We start from the raw sequence: 6,000 nt of genomic DNA on the forward strand, positions 1-6,000 counted from the left end.
TACTATCTAAAGTTTTTAAGGTATATGAATTTGAGTTTCCCCCCTTAGGTAATGACAAAGACCCTGATGAGGTTCAAGATTGGCTTCCGATTGTACCAAATCCGAGTTTATTAAGGGAGCGTGGTCGTCCAATATCCAATCGAATTCATTGCGATATGGATATTCGAGAAAGATCTAGACAAGATAGAAGATGTGGGTATTGTAGAAACCCAGGACACACGAGAAAAACATGTCCACTTCTGTTGTCATCAAGTAACAATTGATGAGGAAATGATGTATTTGTTTATCAAATAATAATTCTTGTACTTTAATTTGCATTTACTGCAAGTTAATGATAACCAAATTGGTATTTGAATATAATTTTAAATACAACAAACTTACAATAAGTATTAAATGATAACCAAATTACAATAACTGATATTAAATGGTAATAAACAAAATTAACTAAAATACATTAAAAAAAGTCCAACAAATTTAACAAAATAAAGTAAGTATTAAATGAGAAATAATAAAAAATTACAATTTAACAAAATAAAGTAAATACAAATATAATAAAAAATCTATCGATGCCTGCGACGCGAATGTGTTCCGCAGGGCAGTGGTTGTCGGTCTCGAGGAGGATTTCTTCGTATCACTGGTTCTGACTCCTCGCTGTCATAATTATCACCATCGTCGTCGTCGTCGTCCTGAGCAGATACCTTTGGTTAATGAGGAGCTGATGACGATGAAGCACCTCCATAGAATAAGGACCTGGAGGTGTATGACTGACTATCCCACCGGCCTGCAAAAACTGGGAAAACCCGGACATCGATGAGTGTGAAAACTGTACAGGAGGTGTCTGTGCTGCGGCCATGGGTGATGAGGCTAAACCCGCCAAATATCCAGCATATGAACCCCAAGTCAGATCTGCAAACATAGACCCATAATAGCCTCCAGGACGGGTCATCGGTGACGGTGGCGGCGGCGGGGGTCATAAAACCAGGTGAAGGCGGCGGCGGCGACATCTGGTAATGGAAAGGCGATGGCGGCATCATATATGGCTACGACATCATAAATGGTTGCGGCGGCTGCTGTGAAAGTCTTGCTGGTGCAGCTGAGGATGAACCGGAAGCACCTGCTCTTCGTCCACGAGTCGGGGGACGATGGTGCTGTGTCGGTGAACGTCTCTGTCGACGTCGTGGAAAGGTCCACCCTCGTGCATCCTCAGGAAGTAGAAACGGTTTCCCATTACTGTTGAACCACTCATAATAACCCTCAGCAACAATCAAGAAGTCAGTAAAAATGGGCTCTCTACGGGGAAGGCGTCGATGTCGATCCTCCCACAACACGACCCACTCATGATGCCTCAACAGCCAATTTGTATCTCTCTAACCGCGTCTATCTAAGCTATGCAACTCGTCCATATTGCGAGGTGCTTCCGGAATTGGTTGAAAACAACCAAACTGCCGGAGCACGCGATCAGTGGAGTGCCACTCGACAGTCGCATAACAGATCAGAGGGACCATCACCATCTAAACATCTGATGGACCCCTCAACTCAGGTGGGATCACCGCCCTCACATCATTAGTAGAATATGGCACCCATTCAAACTAAAACAAATAATACATAATTTTTATCAAAATAATAATCTAATTATATAATTATAATCTAAAATCAATTTTTAAACATTAAAATTCATACATGTGTGTCAGCCTTCTGATCGATTAGCACCCTAATTTTTTTTTTTAATCATCAGGTAGCTCCTGATGATTTTTCCTATCAGTAGACCACCTATTCAAGGAAAAAAATTATTATACGTTGTATAAAATTATTAATATACAAAATCAGTTTTATAATTACCTCATAAGTAGTGGAAATATGAATGGGTTCTTCACAACGGGACATAAAAAGGGCAATCGATACCATACCCAAGACTGCAGCAGTAGGAGACATTTGCCAATAGTATTACGCCTGTAGTAAATGGCTCCACACATCTCCCTGTACAGCAAAGCCAAAACTGCCGAGCCCCAACTGAATGATCCGGCGAGACGAAAGTCGCTAAGATATCGCAACCACATGTAGTGAACTAGGTTGCGCGATTTGTCTGGCATTAGCAACCCTCCTATCAACTGCAATATGCATGCCCGTGCATACATCTTAACCTCATCCTCAGAGGCGTCTGCGCTCAACTCCCGAAAATTGGCATCTAACCAATTTAACAGTATCCTACCTCCGATAAAAACTTTCCGGGACACGTCCTAGATTATCCCGTCACAAAGTAGTCCAAGAACCGAAAGCTATACCTGATATCACAACTCCATCCACCGGAAGCCCCAGGTGCATAGAAACATCCTCAAGCGTGATCGTGCACTCTCCGCACGGAAGATGGAATGTATGGGTCTCCGGCCTCCACCGCTCTACTAAGGCAGAAATAAGGTCTGGTTCTATCTTACAGTGACCCTGATATCTACCTATGTAACCAAATCCAACCTCTACTAAATACGGTAAGACACGGCTAGGTATCACTAACTTAAGATTCCTAATAAAAGGATCTAATACACGGTCCTTCTCCTAAAAATAAATAATTACAAAAATTAATTCTTAATCTAATAATCATGCATTAAATAAATCAACTAATTATTACTAATAATTTAAATTAAATTAAAACGTTAAAATGTTACCGTATCAGTAAAGTGTCGAGATATATGATTTCCATCCAAGCGAAGTAGACTGTCTTCCATTATATATCTGAAAAAAAATTATATTAGTAAAATATTAAATAAAGTAAAATACTTAAATAAATTAAATACATAATATTAAAAATATTATAAAATATACCTTAAACAGATAGAGTATTTGAGATAAATTGAGAAAATTTGAGAGAATTTGGTGTGATGAAAGTGATTGAGGATGAGAGTATTTATAAGGAGGATTGGGGTGTGAACGGGTGGGTAATTAAAGGTATAGCGCACCCCCCTGTACCGCGCTATACCCCACATGTCAGATAACCATGTATAGTGCGGCCCCTGATCCACGCTATACCCCTACGTGGCGTATAGCGCGGATCAGGGGGCGCACTATACACACGTGTAACCCATGTCAGCGTATAGCGCGGTACAGGGGGCGCGCTATACCCCACGTGGTGCCAAATCAACATATAGCGCAGGGCAGGGGGCGCGCTTTACTGCTACGGGTGTTAGATCGGGAAATATAATCTGACCGATGTTAGATCGATAAATATACCGATCACCAGTGATTTTTCAGGAAAAACGTCATTTTAGGAGACGTTAGTAACCACATGATTGATAAAAATTAATTTAAATAAAAAATTAAAAAAATATCTGTCGTGATAAATCACTGTTTAGAAATAAATTAGTCCTGATTAATGTAATCGTTTCACCAGACGATACCTTTTGAGATTAACATAATCATTCTAGGAAATCTCTCAACCGAAATTTAGAATGGAATATGGTAATAATCCCCAAATAATAGTAATAAAAATTTAAATTAAAGTTTATCATTAAATAAATTATATAAAACTATAAATCTAAAAAAAGAACAATAAATATTAAAATATGATATATACATACATATTTAGATTAAATTAATATTTATATCTGGCTTATTAAAAAAAATATTTTATAAGATTTACGGTAAGTTTTGAATTAATTTAAAACCTTTTTTAATTATAAATTGGTAACATAATTATTTTAAAAATAAAATAAAATATTCAATAAAATATTTATTAATATAATTTAATTTAAATTAGTAATAAATAAATATAGAAATAATATTAAAAGTTTAAACATTTATTCAAATAAAATAAATAATAATAAATATTAAAACAATTAATATTAAAATAACGTGGCATGTTTTGGTGGAAGGGACATAGAGAGGGACACCAAAAAAATACATGTGATTTTCATCCACAATTATGCTACCTATAAGTACTTTCATCAAAAGAAGAAGAATTATATCACTATTGTGGAGGACTTGGTACATTAAAACAAAGTGTTACAAATTTCTTAAAGATAAAAAGATGTCAAATGACTCCATCAATATTCACAGTTCCTCCGTTGATATTTGATAGATATTAGATACAAAAATCATAAACATATTTAGAAGAAGATAAACTCACTTTCCATTATTGTGGTTTCATAGTAGGGATGGCAACGAGTTGGATTAGAGTCAAGTTTTTAGTTAATTTGATCCGACCCAAAGATATGTATCCTCCACTTGAACCTGATCTGATTCGAAAATTATATATTCTTCATTTGATTCGGTTCGATCTGAAAATATATATATCCTTTATTCGACTCTGACCCGACTCAAATTTTTAGAGTATAAATCTAAATCGAACCGACATAAAATAAGGACTTAATAAAAATAATGGTTTTTAAAAAAATTACATTATTATCCCCGATTGGGTCAGGTTCGAGTTTTTTCACCCTCCACCCAAATCTGACTCGACCTCACATCCTTAAAAAATCCGACCCGAGCTGATCCAAACCCAAATTTAAAAAAAAATCTGACTCTGTCAGATCGGGTCAGGTTGAATGATAAAGGATGACAACGAAGTAGTGAACATTGCTTGTAGTTGAAGAATCAAACCTACAAAAATCTATGCTCGATCAAATAACGAGAGGAGGAAGAGTTGAAGGGGTGACGATAATTAAGGTTTTAAGGGATATAGGCTTGCTAGACATTTGTCAAAGGAAATAAGACTAAGATAATAAATATATAATAAATACAAAAAAAGAAAAAGAATATAATAAGATAGGGATAACTTAGCCAAAATTAGGGTTTCGATGACGATGGGTGAGAATGGTGATTTGATGATGATGATGTCGATGATGATGACGATGGTGATGGTGATGTCGATGATGATGATGGTGATTGATAGATAATTGTCATATGAACCCTCATAGCCATAGTTGACTAGGAAAACTCGATAATCTTCTCTAACCAGCCCTTTTAATCTAATAAGAAGGCAAACCAGAGTGTGAAGATCTCCCTCATGAAGAACTTAATGATGAAGAATGCTTCGAAGGCACAAGAGAATCAACACTTGCAAAAATGAACTTTCCTTGTATTATTAATCAAAGAAATTTGATTTAGAATGGTGAATGGAGCCTCCTTTATATAGGGTGAGGAGTTCCATAAATCTAAGTAACTACTGAATAAAATAATAATAATAATCTAGAGATATTTTTTTATTCTATCCTAATTCCTAATAAAATAATAATAAACTAAAAAAATAATGTTTTAGCCCTATCTTAATTCCTAATAAAATAATAAATATAATCCTAAAGGATAATGCATTATCCTATATTAAATTATATTATAAATAATAAATAATTTTTTTGAAAATTTGTAATATTATAAAATCTCGTATTAATATCGTATAGGAATTTCTACATGTGTTATCTTCACTAAAATGAGCGAATCTTGAGTTCTTGATATCATATTGATTCAAATCAAGAACTGTTAGAAAGATAAGAGACAATCAGTCATATCTCAAGAAGACATATTGACAAAATAAGGTCAAGATCCTATTCAAAAAGTTGTTGCAAGTCTGTTGCTATTCTGATCTTATTTTCCAAAGCTTGGACGTGTTGGTCAATTGGAAGAGTTAGTCCATTTTTCTTTGATGTTAGCATTGTGATGCATGTATCATTCCCCTTCTCTTCAAAAAGATTCAACCTTAAATATGAAATATTAAAAGGGGTAACATTAGAACTTTTTAATTATTCACTCACATTATACTTACTGAATAGATATGCTTTGAATCTTCGAGACTTTGTTCTTCTAATAGATTCGAGTAAAAACATTAGTCCAAAGAATCATGCACTCTTATCATCATATATTCTGGAGCATATATCATTCCCCTTCTCTTCAAAAGGATTCATCCACGAATTTAAAAATCCAAAAAAAAGAATTAGATGTGTTGGAATGAAAGCTTACGAAACACTTACCCGAATCAATGTGATATATCTTTATGTGCTTTAGTAGAGGTTTTTT

The sequence above is a fragment of the Hibiscus syriacus genome, unplaced genomic scaffold (genome assembly GCF_006381635.1).
Source record: "Hibiscus syriacus cultivar Baekdansim isolate YM2019G1 unplaced genomic scaffold, ASM638163v2 tig00111648_pilon, whole genome shotgun sequence".
NCBI classification, from domain to species: Eukaryota; Viridiplantae; Streptophyta; class Magnoliopsida; order Malvales; family Malvaceae; genus Hibiscus; species Hibiscus syriacus.